This window comes from Diadema antillarum, unplaced genomic scaffold (assembly GCF_040938485.1).
Source record: "Diadema antillarum isolate AM-2024a unplaced genomic scaffold, OU_Dant_1.0 seq00000331_RagTag, whole genome shotgun sequence".
In the NCBI taxonomy this organism is placed as follows: Eukaryota; Metazoa; Echinodermata; class Echinoidea; order Diadematoida; family Diadematidae; genus Diadema; species Diadema antillarum.
The window spans coordinates 1188470-1207431 of NW_027271348.1; the positions used below are offsets into that span (position 1 = coordinate 1188470).

At 37.1% G+C, this 18962-nt stretch overlaps 1 pseudogene; it reads right to left on the reverse strand.

Annotated features, from left to right (window-relative positions):
* LOC139730741 (speract receptor-like) overlaps positions 1 to 18962 on the reverse strand; it is a 533096-nt pseudogene that overhangs the window by 147321 nt on the left and 366813 nt on the right.

Sequence of the window (18962 nt, forward strand, 5' to 3'; positions counted from 1 at the left end):
CCAAAAATTGATTTACAAGTTGTATTATCCATACTTGGTCTATTTCATATGCTATACTTGGTCTATTTCATATGTTATCCTTATGTATACATTGGGAAGCAGAATTATATGTTATGCAATATGTACCTTTGAATTTTGTAATATGTAATGTATTTTTTTGTCTTGTTCATTATGTGGACTACATGTAAAAAACCAGTGAAAAGAGAATTTCCTTCATGGACAATAAGGCAATTAATTAATTAATTCATTCATTCATTCATTGCCAAACCACTGATCGCATACTGTATCGTACTCCATAATTGAACAATTTAATTTAAACAAACTACGTAATATTCGTAGAATATATTATCTAGTATCTTTTTATCTAACAACAAAAGTTAATCCTTTACATAGTACAAAAATGACGGTTTTTTTAAAAAATATTTTCATAAGTATGGAAAGGAATATCGTTTGTATTTTGAGCTATAATCTTAACGTAGACAGCTGTGTAATATTTATAGAAATATGTCTCGAAAAATAAAATCCAAGCTCCTACGCTCCGTCGTCTTTTTTGTTTAAGGGTTTATCATGACAACATGGCAGATGATTAAGACATGATTTTGTCATCCAAAATCAATTGCAAGGTATGAAGATTTGTGAGATCGTTCAGTTTGTCTCCTGGCAAGACTTCTGGTTACTCCATCACATGAATTTAGTCGTAGGTATCAATAAATACATTGAGATATAATATAGCTACGAAAAAATTATGTTAGTGTAACATCACCCAAAACTTTCTTGTTATGAGCTATGAGATCATTCTAATTGATTGATCATTAACCATAAGAAACGAAACATGAGTTATCTTTAATATTTATACCAATTTGTCGTTCAGTCACTGCCAGAGAACGAAACATGGACAATAGGATTTGTGATGTATTGACAGTTCTCTTACCGTTGTTCCGTGTTGCTCCTGAAAAAATGGCGACCGGCTCTATAACGTAACCAACTTCGCTACTTTTGTTAGGCTGAATGGAGAAGACACTGACGTTTCGCAATGGTATCGCCATCCTTGTCTATCATACTACTGACCCCAGTCACGCCTGGAAAAATGTAAAAAATTGACGGAAAATTAAATTCGGTAAAATGATAATGCTGGCTAAGAAATATGATATGCCTTCTGACAAAGTAATGTTTGTATGCGCGTATTGAAGTAACCACTTATTCACATAAAACGTTCATTATAAGAGAAGAAAAAAAATGAAAACAGCATGAAACGCCTCGCATTGTGAATACCGTTGTCTTTTGCAGAGCTGAAAACCATGTGATAACTCATTTAAGCTAAATCGTCTGTCATTAAAATGAAATGTGAGCTTCCTGTACGATGCCTACATTTGTTATCCTTCGGGCTCATATATCATGGTCAATTTCCCTTTCTTTCTAAGAGAATAGAAGATAAGAGAGTGTGAGCGATTGCAAAATCACATACAAGATTTAACAGAATAATGCTCTTGACATTTGATACCAAATGCGTCATAGTACAAATACTTTCTTTTTTTCTTTGTAAACAATAATTTTTATTCTGCTGGGGTTTTTTTTTTAACAAGACTAGTATATTTTTTTCAAACCTCCAGCTCGAATTTTTAATTTTATTTGCTAACTTTGCAAAATAATGTGATCATGCAACTTACATCAGAAAACTGTGCACTGGGAGGTATATATTGAAGAGCATTGACAACTAGTATGCCCGGGAGCATGTTGTGCATCTCATCAAACGCAACCCTTGTGAACAGTTCATCAAGAGAGCATGCAGAAAAAGAAAAGCACCGAGGAAGAAGGGGAAGGCAACTACCCATCTCCCTCATTTTAGTTTGATACTACTTGAATATGAAAGAAACAATCAAGCAACAAAATGCTAAGGTGTATGTTTGCCATTTCTCTGCTTGCTTCTTTCCCCCTATCTTAACCGCTACCCCCCCCCCCCCATGGAACAGGCTGCAAAAGACGTTTCTATTCGGCTCCGATCGTATAACAATCGGATTATTCGTGAGGGCCATCATATAACCGTCGCACCGGTGGAGTTTTCTAAGGCTACCAAAAAATCATACTTGTACCGAATCTGATTTCCTTTATTGTGCCCATCTTTGCTAAATTTCGGGACCATGTGACGCCTGCATAAGCAAATCTCGTCCTAACCATTTCTGTTTATATACTGCAATGATTACTGGTTCTACAGACACGTGATAGTCTAAACACATGTATGATTTGAGATACTCCGTCACGTGTGTCACACGAGTAACAATTGTGTATACTATTTATCAATAGTTCAGCGGTAATTGCCAGTGTGACTTATATGTGGAATAGGTTAAAGACAAATATCAAGATTGTATTGCACCTATCACGTTTCAGATCTTATCGACAGATTTTTACGAATATAAATCTCAATGAAGCCATGTCAAAGAATCTAATTAGTAGTCTGTCACCCAAGTGATACCAAAGAACTTTCTTTAAAAGAAGTAGGTGTTGGAACCCAAACATTTGTACCCAAATATATATATATATATATATATATATATATATATATATATATATATATATTATGTATATCAATACCTTTATAGTCCAAATATGTGCCGAAAATGAAGTCAAGGTACCAGCTTAGAAAAGCTACACCAAAAAAGTCAGATTTTAGTAAAAATATCACGCGAGTAAAGATTGAATTGCTGTCACAATATATATATATATATATACATATATATATATATATTTACACACACACACACACACATATATATACATACATACAGTTGTATATTTATACCGTGCATCACAAAACGAACAAAAAGTCGCACCCCTTGATTTTACAAGAGGACTCAAAAAGGTGAAATGGGTCAACAGTACTGAGTCAATCTTGACTTTGTCATATTTTCTGATAAAGCTATCCTTCTTCTAATTGTTCTTTAGTTTGGGATCACAACATGAATGGGAAAGTGTGTTTTCAGCAGTTTTTCTACAACCCTTTTTTGGGGGAGAATAGAATGATCAGGTATGTCTTAGAGTCCCCTTTTCATTTCTTGAAATCCTTCACACACTCTTCACTTTTGAAAGGATAAGTCTACTGCTTTGAAAGTTGGCATTGATCATGGAAAGAATGTGATAATAGCACATGCTTAATTTCAGCTTAAACTAATAATCCCTTCATTCTTGTTGCTCGGATGGTTTACATCCTGTGTTTTGTCCCTATCATTGCACAGCTAGCACGGCTTGGTAAAGATTAAACACTTGAATAGACCCTGTACTTCAGAGCCTCTTTTCTCAGTTCACACTTTTCCTGAGTGTGTGCTTTCTTTCCAATATTTAGATAGGTTAAAGGAGTCCATTTGAATAGAGTTATACATCATTTTAAAGCTTAGAGACTGCTCTTTAAGAATCTGCCCTTAACTAAAAATCCACGTCTGGCGACTTTTTGTTGGTTTTGTGATGCAGGGTCACATATATATATATATATATATATATATATATATATATATATATATATATATATATATACATGTCAAAGAGTATAGAAGCGCACGCAGTGCGCTAAGAGGGAACACTCCCGATTTTGCGTAGTACGCTCATGGGCGGATGCGGTCGTCATTTTCGGATGCAAACCGCCGGGTGATCGATAGAGGGCGTATTTCTGCCTCCGTTTCATTTTCTCTTTTTCAGGGGGCATGCATGAAAGATGTATTTAGGACCTCATTATGGCATATAGAAGTAGCTTTCCTGCGTAATCATGAAATAGAATTGAAGAATAATGTTTTTTACTTTCTAATCTGTAGTCCCTCAGTGTTCGCCGGATAATTTATGACCGTATGCAAGCCTACTTGTGTCCTAAGCCAAGCAGTGCTTATGTACAGAATGACGTGGGGTGTTATATCAGGGGCACTTTCTCCCTCTCCCTCCCTCTCTCTCTCTCTCTCTCCCTCCCTCACCCCTCCCCTTTCTCTCTCTCTTTCTTCTTCTTTTCCTCCTCCCCCTCCTCTTACCTCCTCCTCCTTCTTCTTCTTCTCTTTCTTCCAACTTCAGTTTGGGCCGTGGAGAGAATTTAAGTTCCATCATTCATCATGGTTCAACACTGGTAAGAGCAGACTTTTTCACTTTTCTTTTGCATTTTTGCCAAGTCGACGTATGTATCAGCCATCAGCATGCGACAGTATTGTCTTTTGATCTTCCTCGTGCCTATGCGACTGACTTGTTCCGACCTGTATTTACCAAGTTCAGCATCATCCTTTTTGAATTTGTTGTCGCTGAATATTAAGATTAAGATTAAGTTTTTTAAGATGTACTCTTGGTGAAATAATATGGAAATTTTGAAATGAGAAAAAAAAGTATAGTAACATCTTTTAGTCGGTTGTCTATAAATGTAAGTATTTTGAAGAACAAGAGCCCCAAAATAAACTAAAGCCTGTAATTGTGATTTTCTCATCTAAAGATCAAAATTTATTTGAAACTCATGCACACAGTGAGTCGAGAAGGTCAGATGGTGTGGGATGGGGATACCCCCTACTATACAAGAAAGCTTTTACATTTTTATAGAAATTCAAATCTGGGTACACACTTTTGATGGAATATTCTCGAAACACATACTCAAATATTTTCAATCAAAAAATGAGAAAAATTATTATTTTGACAAAATATGAAGACGTAAATCATTGTACATCTGTCACCTCTTGTCTGCATATGCGTCTTCACCATACTCAGTCTATGGGGTTGGATGTATAACGCTCACCGGTAATTTAAAAACCAGCAGTTTAAATGGAGTATGGTGATAGATATCACGATCTCACATGTATATTCTCACAATTATAGGATCACGAGAAATGCAACAGGGTAAAATCTGTAATTGCGTCACGATTTTATTATTTACTGATCAAAATCATTTGAAAATCCATCATCTGATTCTTGAAAAAAGAGGATTTGGAAACCCTTCCACACCTCCCGGCTGCGTATACGTCTGTAAATGAGACGTCCATGGTGGAGTTTGAGTCATAGTGCCTGATATACTGACTCGCTCTCATGAAACTATCTCGCTCAGCCGTTTCTTATAGTCAACATCTTGGGGGGAATCAACCTGTCACGGTTGTAGAGACTGGATTGTTTGTGTGTGTGTGTGAGTGTGTGGTTTACATAATTTTAAAACATTTATACTTAAATACATCAAAAAAGAAACAGAAACTCTTCTGTTGCATTTGGAGGTTCGGGAAGAAGTTTTCACTTTTATTTTCCTTTCCTTGTTCAAGCGGACCCGGCTCGCCAGTGCGGGGGGGGGGGGGGGGGGCACCCCTGAAACCGTCATTCCTATATAATCAATAATACAGGTCAAATATTTTCTACATTTTTTTTGGGGGGGGGGGTGAGCGGGGAGGGAGGCTATCACCTAAACAAGATTGACCATAAAACATATGAATATGAAAATAATATATTAGGAAATTGCGTTCCTTGAATAAATTCTCTGGACAGAATTATAGTGTATACCAATGGTACGTACATTATCAGAAGAAGAGAGCGACCTAAACATATGAATTATGGAATCGATATTCATATCATTCGAATAATATCACATAGGGGTCTACAGCCAACAGGGCCCGGCAAGAGAGAGAGGGAGAGAGAGACTAGAGGGAGAGGGGGGGGGGGGGGGTGGGGGGAGAGGGAGTACGTTTCATTGAGGCCTGAGTACTTTCATTAGTTAGTTCGAATTTTGAGGGACAACAATTTGGAAAAAAAATACATTTCTTCAATTTTATATCCTACTTCAGTAGAAATGATGCTTCTGTATTATATTGTATGCCCCTTAAAAAGAAGAAAATGAAAGGGAGGCAGAATTCACTCTGTATATTCGGTAATACGGCCAAGTGATATACGCTCCAGACGATCCAGCGGCTTGCATTCTAAAATGGCCGCCGTTGGGCTCCATTGCGTACCACACCCGTTTACGTGTAAAATCGGGAGAGTTTTCCCTCTTAGCGCACTGCGTGCGCTTCTATAGTCTTTGATACATACGTATACATACCTATATATATATATATATATATATATATATATATATATATATACATGCATACTATTATTTGCTTTTACACAATATGTATATAAAAAAACAACAACAAACCTGAATCCCTTTGAACAGGAGAAACAGGTGATCAATAGCGTCTATTTAAATTTTTAACAAAGGAGCACGAGCAAGAAAGTCAATCAGTTAATACCAGGAAGTGGAACAAGCAGAACAAAGCCCGAAATTTAAACAAACAAAAAGCACCCAAAACCTGGAGTAGTCTCTCTAGTCGCTCGAATGAAAGTCTGTCGGGCCACCTTCTCTGCCCATACATATATTCACTAATGATTACTTTATGAAGGATGGGGGTAAAGCGCTTGATCACAATCATTAGACGCAAGTAGCTACCAGTTTCCCAGCAGCGATATTCAGAACCAACGATAAACATATTTACCCGCGATTGCAATTTACAACGATATAATGCACCGCCTCAGACCCTCCAAGACAGCAGCAACTATTGCCTGAATCAGCTTGAAAGGGCAAGCGCTATAAGCTATTTTTGGGTATTCCGTGTTTGTCCAGGTTATTCACATGTAATCAAAGTGATGTGCTATAAATGACGTTCCACTATCTTAACTTTGCGGCCATTCCGATGGACGGTTAAAGACTTCAGTTAATGTCAGATATCAATTCTATTATACGGACAGATTCGGACAATTGCAGCATGAAAGGGTTACGGTTAAATGTTAGTCTATACTGCACAGATGATGCGAATGTTTCGGTTGTCGGTTTCCACGCTAAAAGCAGCCAGTCTGACTAACGAAAAGAGGGACATTCCGTTGACGTAATTGTATGCAAACCTGGTAAATTCTGAAAATTTGCGAAATAAATCAGTGAATTTTTTGAAACGATAAGGTCGAAAGTACCCAGCTCGTAAAATATTGGTTAAATCTCTGTGCATGCTCATTACATTGGAACTTTAATTGGTTTATGATGTAATTTCAGTACAACGATATGGATAAAATATGGAAGGGGAAATAGAACTTTGTTGATTTGGGAAAATGCACACGTCCTATTTATACTGTTAACATTTGTTCGTGACCATTCTCTTTTCCTTTTAAAGGAGACAAGTGCATTGTTCTCTTTTATGCCCTTAGAAGGACACGTATGATTCGTATGAAAATGTACAGGCGTCAGGCGTGTAAATGACGCATTTTGCCAAACGTCGTCTTCTCTCTTGATAATATTGTTTCGGCAGTGTGGCTGATATCAGTGAAAGAAACGAAGAAACTAACAAACACAAAGAATGAGAATAAAGGGGTTTAAATTAGGAAGATGGAAGAAAAAATGGTTAAGGAGGATACTTTGGAGAAATTGATGAGCGGATAGGATGAAAGCATGAACGTGCTTATTCTAGGAAAGACAAGTCACCAATCATCACGAAATCAAGCCCCATTACAGATATGGTTATTGTTTCTTTTATCTACTGTTTTCTAATGTTCACGTTCGCTGTTGTTCGTTGTTTCTATATGTTGGGTTCTTCTTTTGTTTTATGTTTTCCTTTGCCAACTTTCCTATAGGAACGGAGCTGGAGAGATAAGAAAATAAGAAAGTTCGGAGAGAGTAGACAGATTAAGAAGGTATTATCATACTGGAAAAAAAAACCCCACGATGATATGTTAGTGTGTACATAACTTGAAAGGATATAATGATTACTCTTGAAAACAACATATTATTCGACAGCTTTAATGTCACGTACACTCGAAATGAAATAAGGCAAAACATATCAAGACGTAGAACAGTACAGCCTTCATACATGTATCTACAAAAGGATAGATATTTAGTTGACTAAATGTTGTTAAGTAACCTACAAGACTGAATCGACGATTGTAATGATAATTGAAGGCAAAGGGCGAATTGTAAAGTAAAAGCAGGGAAGACGAGGATGAAATTGAAGAGGGACGTGAGGAGACGGAAGAAATAATGAAAACAAAAACAAATCTGGACTCAGTGATAACATAACAATATTGAGAAGGGAAAACCAAGCACAACAAACAAAATACACCTTCATGATGCCAGCCACCTACAATCGTCCTTCTCAATAGGAGACAGGAAAGGAGAAATCGACTGCACAATATGACTTCAACAACGATCAACGAACCCTTCATAAACGTACCATAGCAAAGTCAAGATAAGCACATGGTCCGCCCGTGGCGCTTCTTTCTCAGCCTTTACGCTTCGATTGCACTCCGATATATTTTTCTCCCGAATGAGCAAGAAATGAGAGCAGACAATAAAGCAGCATTCATTTAAATGACAACCTAATGGAGGTATTAGCCGGAGGAAAACGTAAAAGGAAAAAGAAAACTGTGGGATCAACAAAGAAAAAGAGGGATGGATTGATATATATATAGAGAGATAAACAAATAGACAGCGGGAGAGTGAGAGAGAGAGAGAAAAAAGAGGTAATCGGCAGGGGAAAAAAAATCAGACAGACAGAATTACCAACACTGCAAGTAAACCAAGCAGGCGGAAATTTCACCATTGGCGTTGATGCATGCCATAGAAACGAAGATGAAATTGGTCACACTGATCGAACTGATCAAAGTAAAGATTTAGCAAGCTGATATACGTCTGGCTATTTGATGATTCCAGGTGAAATCCTATGAAAAAAGTTATGAAATGACCTAGTGCGTAAAATATATATCAGAGTGTTTGACATTGCACATTTAATGGTTACACTCTTATTCAAACAATATGCACCCACAATAGTATAAGTTGCACCTTTATTTCTTTGAAAGGCCTTAGTATTAGTAAAAGCACCATTCTAATTCGGTTTCATTGTAACTCTCTTTATCGTGTGCACATTGATTATAATTATATATGTATATATATGTTAAAGACAAAGAGAGGGGGGCATAGACCATTAGATATTGTTTTTTGTTAATAGAAATGTTGATGGTGTGATATGTATCAATAGCACGACATAACCCATTTTTATGAAGCTTGAAAGAAGGCAATTACATGTGAGTATTGCTCAAGAAGTCTGGAATTGAAGACAAGACGTGTAAGATTCCCTGTGCAAAGAGACAGAAACGAGGTCACACGGCTCTTAATGACATCTCCTGTGGGGATGATTGCTCTTTGATTGCGATTACCATTCATCATGGCAAAGATCAAGTCATGACCCAAGTCATGGGGGTCGTCTGCGAATAGGAAGGCCTACAGTATGGGGCCTACCTCGACTATCAGGAAGGCCTAACTCACTTTTCAAGGAGAAACACCCCGCACTATCTATCATATCCCATTTGATTACATATTCATGTATACGTGCACACACAAACACATACAATATTGGATGTTTCTGTCAAGGTGAAATAAACGATAGAACATCTAAACTCCCGGAATGTTTTGGGGAGATGAGAGCTTTCACAGTTTATGAGCCATCGAAGCCCCAGGTCTTATTGTTCATTTTGTCCACACGAATAAGCGATTGAAAATTTTATCGTGTCTATAAGCCAGGAATTATTATGATATCATTAGATTTAGCATGCTGATAGTGTGCAACGTATTCATGAATATCAAGACTATATATCCTATCTCCGTCTATTTCGAAACGTTCTTGTGGGGAAATTATGTGCATTTTTTGCATGTGCCTCACGCGAGGACAACGGACAAATTCGACCATAATCCAGGGATCATCATTATATCATGAGATTTAATTAGCTTACGAACCGAGTACTAGGTATGCACGATTATTCAAGCTATCAATTCTATCTCTGACTATTTTGAAAGGTTCTTATAGCGTAATCATGGTCATTTCCAAGCACCTCATGCGAGAACAACGGACAAAAGCAACGTCAGACAAAAATCATGGCTAATATTAAAAAAAACATCAAAAATAAGTACAATCACTTGAATTTCTGTTGTAAAAATGAATTAAGATATGTAGGACTGCTCCTCAAAACACCAAAATCCAGAAATAAAAAAAAATAATTCTAGATAAAAACGGGTTTATTGATGTGTGTTTGTCTTTCAAGGTCGCACACACCTACACACACATAGACAGACACACAACAATTTTTTGTGGTCTTCCGTCGTGTACCTGAGGATGATGAAAAGAAATCTGATAACAATAATACCAGGTCTTTCACTGAGACATGATACTCAGAACGCAGAACGTCGTAAATTATAATTCGCGTGCCGTTTGAATTTGCTATTCATGCGTCTAAAGACCATTGTCCATGATTCGGGAAGTCATCAACATTTGTTTATACCATTAATCCGTTGTGTATCAGCTCAGAGGATGAATTTTTGAACAAACAAATTTCTCATAACTATGACATCGCTGTATAAATTCCCATGGAATCAATTCACGCATATTTTCTACATCCTTGCAGCAAAATATGAATACTTTTTCAACCAATGAAGACAGAATTTCCCCCTTTGCTCATGATTGGTGTTATCATAATCTTATCGTCATGCTTATGAATTCAAACGGACGAAATGTTCAGCGGACAATAAATCAATTATGTGCTTGCATTAACTCATTAGCTTGAAAGAACTCACTTAGAAAAGTCCTGTCCAAGATTCTCTTTGTAATGTCAGTGCCGTTGGTGACGTTTCCGCCCTCAGCAAGAGTCTGATTCAGGGCTTGAGCATAGAGCATGACTGCGTCGTACAGGTAGGCGGCGTGACCCTTTATCTACAAGAAAATGAAAAGACGAACAAACAAGCTTACAGTTGGCACACGCAGTGATTTCTTGGGCGTATGAAAGTTAATTTATTATACTTGATGACATCAATACGTTTTTCTAGCGCTCAGAATCATTTTGGCTTTGACTCGTGTCGATCACCGGATGTGTGCGTATAATTGTGTACCTCCCTTTATAACCATGTATCCTTCCTTTAATTTTTCGTGAGTCCTTGTTGGCCGAGATACAGAAAACTATTGTTTATCTGTTCTTGCTTTAAGATCACTTGCCACTGGAGTAACTATCCCATGGCTGTCATTTTTTGCGAAGAGAAGGTAAAGAAAACAGTAATCACTGGAGTTTATGAGGAATTTATCGAGCATTTAAAGTTTGTGTGCGACTTTCATCTGTTTGTGCGTTTAATAAGGACCTACGCGTATGTTCAATGCTCTGTATATGTATGTAAATGTATGTACAGTAAGTATGGACTAGCTGTACCATCACGCAGGCACGTGAGGTGGTTGCGACTGTCTAAATGCAGGGTGGAGTGATATTATCTGTTTCACCTACAGCATTTGCCTATAATTGTGCCGACTGGTCGAATGATGTACCGTTACAGAGCGTCTATCCGGCCAAAGATTGCACAAAATGTAATACTGCCCTCTGTGGAGTGGCTAGAATTTATTTATTTTTTTTTTAAATGAAAGCAGTTGCGATATGTGTTTATGAGTGTCATATAGCAAAAATGGATATAAATATGCAACTCGTCATTTTAAGATGAGTTAGGTGATACGCTTGGGCTCATCACATACTGGCCACCCGAGATCGACATATCAGGGGACGGTTAGTAATCAAAGCAGTACTATGTATGGTGTTATTAATTCAAAAGCAATGACACCCTATAAGCATACCTCAATTTCGACTCTCATTTTCACGAAAAGGATGTGATATGCGGACTTGAAGTTACATTGAAATACATTAAGGAAGTCCAGTTCTATATATATATATCTGTACAAAAGTTACATACGTTTCGACGAACTGTTTCTGTAATGCAAAACAAAGGGAAATCCCTTCCGTGTGTGCGCGGGTGATAGCAGGCGACTTTACAAGCTATCTGTGTATTTACCAAGAGGTCTTCGACACGAACAAAATTAAACATTACAATAAAGTGTTTTAAGGGTCATTTAACTTTATCATTGGCCTTGTCAAGTATGAAATTTGACTCCTAGTATTTGCATAACCAAGATGGCAATGTCTAGTCTTGCCATCATTATATAATACGATCAGTTGGGCGAGCTGTACATGCCTGCAAAATTTTGCAGCATTCGAAGCAATACAGCCTCTGATACGAAAAAGGGAAACGGCGTGTGTGTGCAAATGGATGCATTTGCCGGATAATGTGATTTCAACGTGGAACACGACGGAATTAGCTCAACTGCCAAAAATAAATAAATAAATAAATAAATAAAAGAAAAAGGATTTTTGTCGTGGACCCTTTGGGGTTCGAACCTGCACGTGCCCAAACTTACGTCTGTGGCGACAGAGACCGAGTTCTTAGCCATGCAGCTATACGTCTCCACGAAAAAAACAAAGTGTGGAACATAACTTATATGTGAAACATGAATCAAGAATCATTTCGTCCTGATTCCATTCGCATTTCCCTTTTTAATTACAAAATTGTAGCTCTTATTAAGACATTTGAAAATGTAAAATGCAAGATTACTTAAGTTTTTGTCTCAGCTACAACATAAATAAGTTGATGGAGCAAATTCAACTGAGATACAGCTTCAAGAACGTTGTCAGGTCAACGCATGAATGGGGAAAACTCACCTCCCATAGACAAAAAACGTAATCTCGGCAGATTTTGATACTTTGTATTTAATCAAAATTAAGGTGATGACGTCATCAAATTGAAAAACAATTATGCTGACTCGAAAGACAATTGTCCAAAGTGATGAGAGTGATGTTCGTCCTTCGCTGGCGAAGACGACCACAACTTCTAGTAACACTACATTCCGTGAGTGAAATGAGTAATAGAGTAATTCCTCTTAAAATGGTATGCTTTGTACTATTATTTCATGAGTGTTTTCTTGGTAACTCGCAAAAAAGTTAAAGCCCAATTTTCATCTCCATTAATACTGTACCATCCCTTTTAACCCCACGAGGAACACTAAGACCGGCCCTGCCCCAACCACACCTGTTCCTATGCTGCGTTTACACCATGTTCCCGGCGGCCACGGCAGTCATGTTTCAGGCCACCATGGACAAAACGGGATGAAAGTGAGATAACGCGGTTAGACGAGATAGGCAAACGTGACAGGTCGTGATGGCCGTGGATGCCATGTCAGATTTTTAACTGTCAAAGTAAAAAAATCCCATGGCAGTCCCTGTGCTAATGAGGAACCTTATGCCGTAATAAAACTGGTTAACGCAGCAAAATGTGACGACACGTTATAAGCCGTAACCAAACTTGTAAGCGGTCTGTAGCGGGACGCGGCGGAAAATATTGATAGTCTAGCATGACCAGACGCCGTGAGAACAGCGTCTGATAGATGTATGTTGACCGGGTGAGGACTGGAACGAACAAGACTAGAATACGTAGAGGGAAAGCAGGAGAATGTCTCATCTACCCACGGCACTCTACGTTTCAGGCAAACGGGCTGCTGTGGCCGCCGGGAACATGGTGTAAACGCAGCATAACGTTCCAAGCCTCCTGCATGGTCTCAATGCGCAATGAATGTTACTAAATTGGTAATGACCTGTTGCTTATTATTTACGTCAATCTACTTTTATGTGTGTTTTTTTTATTTTGTGGAAAAGTATACTCTATCGAACATCACCAGGAAAACAACACATAATTTCAATAGAAAATATTGCTATTTGTGCTATCAACAATAAGATTAACGATACGACATCATTTTGTATTTGTAATCTGTTGGAAATGAAGTAAAATGAAATGAAATAATGATAACCCTAAAACTACTTATTCCTACGATACCTGTTCTATTACACCATGCTGCAACAGCCACAATATCAAACACAGGATCATGACATTACCTCCACAGTGTACCCTTGATCTTCGAGGCTTTGTCTGTCAAAGTTGAAGGGAGGCAAAGAAAGGTATGCCTTAACCTGCTCTTTAAAGTCTTCGAAGTCTGGACTGACAGCCTTTGTGTAGAACAATGACAGCACGTGATGGAAGTACTTCGCCAGCTTCTTCGACATCTCTGGCATAGCCATGAGGTCTAGATCGGCGGAAGCAACGGGAAAATGGAGCAAAGGAGAAAGTACAGATCAAATTAAAAGGAGTAAGAGTGTTTTAAGTAAAATAATTTCAATTATTGTCCTTGAGGCAATACTGACTTTACGAAAAATGTCTTCCCTCGACACTGTTATGACTGTTTTACACTTCGTGTCACTTTGACTAAAACCTCCCGCTACATTTCACTGCATTCTTGAATGAAATTAAGCATTGCAATTATAATAATGTTAGTACCGTTATTGTCGTTCTAACAATTTCGACATTGTCGCCATTGTAAGTAGGCCCTATTGCATCATTCACAATTTTAGACAATGATGATAGAATTGATAATAAGCTTGGTACACGAAGCTCTGTAGATGGTGGTGATGTCACATGATGATCACCATGTTAAGTTAAAAAAACATAACCAGTCCGATAAAGTCGCTAAAAATCAAACTTAATATCGGTACACCGAAACGATCCAAACTGAGCGCCTTCAGATGGTATATCGAATCTCACTGTATTCCCAAAAAGACACCCCCCCAAAAAAAATAAAAAATAAAAAAATAGTACAACCGACCACAAGGAGAAAGCACGGTTCCAAGAGAGTCGGAAGTAAAATTTAGATGCACTCCTTCGCGAATGATGTTAGGCACTAAAGCACAGCAGGTCAAAAAGTCAAGTTTTGATCTAATTTGTAGCTTTATTATTTGAACATTAAGTATTTGAAACGTCAAGCCTTTGATTTTTTTAATCGAATATGAAATTTCTGAAGTTACAAAGCCAAATTATCTACCTTTGGAGTTTTTCCGTATTAATTTGATATCTATGACTTTATAACTAATTGAAGTAGTGGGGTCTCACTGTAAAAACAGACAATCTCCTAATCTGAATAAAACCTCCATCATAACAATCACAAACAAAAACTGAAGTTATAGCTCTTATAGTAACATTGTAACATTGATTCGCAATAACTAGCGTGCAAATGAATGTAAATTCTGGCTTGAAGGCATCGAAGAAAATGTAAGACAGAAAGACATAATTAGGAGAAATAATCTCACTTGTTACGAAGATATTCGATCTTTGCCCCCACAATTCTAACGTCATGAAGGCTAGCCTTTAAAACTTTTTTGGGGTAAATATTTCTTTGTCGCAAGGAACAAAATTGCGAATAACACATCATGCATTGGACAAAATTAGTCATGAGAATATTTCATAGTACTACGAACATTCCTTGTTAATCCTTATTTCCAAAACAGGGATATATCTTGCTATGGAATGAAAGAAGAATGTCATTGGACGTGATAACTGGACCAAAATCCAATCAGCATTCTGATCTAGAAATCAAGCGTAAATGTATAAGAGAAATGTATCCGGGAAGTCTAAGATTTATTGAAGAAAACGGGAATAAAACAAAAATATCACACAAAAGATTCTCACCGGTGAGGAGGTCAATTTCTTCGTAAACTTGAAAGAAGACAGCAACGACAAAGTAGTCTCCATTCAAAAGTCCCCTGTCGTTTAAGTCCTCAAGAAAGGTGTGCAGCTCGTAATGCGTATGGCCCATAAAGATGTAAACTGAAAAGAATTCGTAAAGTCACATATGTAACATGCAAAGCTCGAAATAGATTACATGTCCTCTTTTGCCAGAAACGGAGAGACGGAAATTTCTTAAACATCAATAGTTTACCATTGTACGTTACATAATCATGTAAGTGCATTTGTATCTTTCAGTTGGTTGTATGGAAATCATTGATATCACCTTCATTCGTTAAATTGACCAATGCTGGTGTTGGGTAGATGTCAAGGATTCTGGAATACGTTTAATCATGTTAACGCTGAACTAAAAAGCACGCCTTATTTAATTATTATTCAAACAGTATGTGATATAATAAATACCAAATGATTTGTTTTGATTTACGTGAGACAATTCGTATGTCACTTTTTTAAAGGGGCAGTTCAACTGTTTCAACTAATTTCTTTTCTATCTCCCATTACGTCGACAATCTGTATGCGGCACTGCCATGTCGTATGCATTAAACCTTGTTTGCATGTTCCACAGAAATGAGAGCGTTAGATATCGAACTATCACATTCGTGTTATTGTAACTGCTTTCATCTTGTACCACTTCGGAGTTAAAGAGGGTAAGGCGACATCTTTTTCTTCCTTTTTTTTTTAGCTGCGACCATTTGCGTGCTTTTACGTTGAATGAAAATACACTGTTTCTCACTTCGTGTAGTTTCGTATGACTCATCGATGAGATTCAGTAGTCTGTCATCCTTGAGTTCCAAAATCGCCAAGTAGGGACCATGATAGAAGAGTGTGTGTTGAACCGAGATGCCATTGAGTGGTAGGAATTTCTTCAGTCTAATACAAAGAACACAAACGATCACTTAATTATGACAGACATATTAAGAATTGAGACATTACTCTTGCATTCCGACAAGCATCTTACTTTAAATGTCACTGAAGGAGTATGCAGTGAGTACTATATTTTGCATACAAATTAGAACAGTAGAATGGTAAAAGTAAAATTAGAACTGCAGAATGGTAAAAGTAAAAGAAAAATTTCGGAAAACAAAGATTACGAATAAGTATAAGGAATCTCCTCTTGTCATCGTTTATAATGAATAGTTCCTCCGTCCACTTTGAATCATGATTTTTATATGTCAACCTGAGGGTAAAACATATGTATCTCCATAACAAATATGAGTCATTCATGTACTGAATGGTTTGATCTTCATGTGTGAAACGACACATCTTTGCCACATTGCTGAAACAAGGATCCCCATTATGATTTTTATTTGCGATTTTTATCTTAATCTAAATGCTAATGAATTCATTATTCGTAAATACAGTACTCATTTTTTTTTCGCTAGTGTACTGTCGCTTTATTTCTTTCGAATTTCCTATTTCTCCTGTTTAATACCCAAACCATTTCTCTTTGAAACGCTGAAATCATCTTTCACCAAAAGCATATTGCCTAAGCAATGTTATGATACATGACGTACGTTCGCTGCAGGCCGGTATTGGATATGGATGTTGTTTTTGATGTGTCTTCTTGAAGACACCATACAGCTTTTTGCAGCTAGTTTCGCCCCAGCGAGCCGCGCCGCGCCCAGCGCGCGACCCGACTGTTTAGCAAAAGCCACCAGAATCCCCTGCCCATAAACAATTAAATGTATCCATTCAAGGTATGACTTGTGGCCCTTGCCTTTGTCTCTAGGGTATGAAATAAAATGTTCTTGGTAGTATAGCTTGGCGGTATAGCTTGGGCATTTGGAGGAGAGAGGTGTTCTGTGTTAAAGTTCTTCAGCCAGCAAGTGACCGCTTTTCAGTTAATTATTATACAGACTGTTTACAGGCCTCAATTGGTAGGCTTCATATTAGATGCATTATGCCTTTCTTAAACATTGTTCAAAGATGACAGTTGAAATGCATCTTACTGTGATTGTTGTAATCATGTCATATTAGAGATTGTAACTTGTATTAATCTACAGATAGAGCTAAGAAGAGACCAGTTGTTGAAATTGTTAGAAAATAATGAATCATTTCGTGTCAACATAGTTTACTGACATGGCTATGTTATACTACATGTCCCCCCCCCAAAAAAAAAAAATAAATAAAAAAATAAATAAATAAATACAGCGGGAACCTCCGCAACTTGAAAATAGTGAATCAATCCAAATACAATTTCAGAGTATGAAATTATAACTTATTACCCACATCTTACAGAAAATCCCATCTGATTTGCTTCAGCGGTCAAAGAGAAATGAGGAGTTTTGAAGAGCATGTCAGGAATCCATTCCCTCCAAGTTCCGTCCATTGTGTTCACACATTATGCAGTTCTAAGAGCATCCAAGTACCTAACTTGGAAGACTCAGACCCATGACATGCGTTACAACGATCCGCATTTCTCTTTGACCACTTATTCAAATTGAATGGGGTTTTCAACATAATAACTAAGATGTTATATATATACGTGTGGGTAATCGAATGTGTGTACGAACGTGTTGTCCTTGTCATATTTTCCCGGTACACGTGGTTCAGTGAGCAGTGTCCGGGCACTAGCATTGGTATTCTATATTTTTTTCCCAACCGGTGTATCTCAAAATAATTACATGTATATTATTATAGAATAGCATATAATTTACTCATTATTTATCTAGCGATCCACGTCCGACAAGCTTTGCTTTTTAGTGGATCACTATTTTCCATAATCGAATTTATATTCCGCTCGCCCACGAAGAATTTATACAGTGTTTTTCCTAAATATTGTACATGTTATATGTTGTTCTATAATTTGTCTCGTATATATGTTACATGAATCTTCTTCTTCTTTCAACACATGTATACTTTGTACTATGTTTTTTGATTTTCGATGATTGGAAATAAACTATGATTGAATTGAATTGAATTGAATTGAATATTTAAAGACCCCGAAGTAGCATTTAGATGGTTGATTCACACTGGAAGTTATCAATCCGAAAATCCAATTGTATTTTTTTTTTTGGAGGGACATACTGTATGGGTGTTCCATGATTCTATGTAAGTTCCATGATTTTTTCATTATACAATGCAGCAGGTCTGTTTAGAATGTAGGTCAGTTAATGAGTATGTATTGTAGGATGGTTGACTTGTGTTATATACTGACGACTGACATGTGTTTCCGTGCAGTCATTTCAGAATAGATTAGATCAGGACTTCAATGTACTTATAATATCATCACTACTTGCGTACAAGAAAGAAGCATCACACATTATCACGTAAAGATCATAGACGCAATAAGACATTTCATTAGCTTAACTCAATGTAACTTATATGGATGGTTTTTTTTTAAGTTTACTTTAGATTAAATATATAATTATTGATGATTATTGGCTGGCCGTTTTGTATATAAAAACATCTAGTTGTAAAGGACAATTGCCTTAATATCATGGATTGTTTGTTACACAGAATTCCAACTAGACGTTGAGTTAAGCTGCAACCATTTAAATTCAAGGAACAGCGTTTT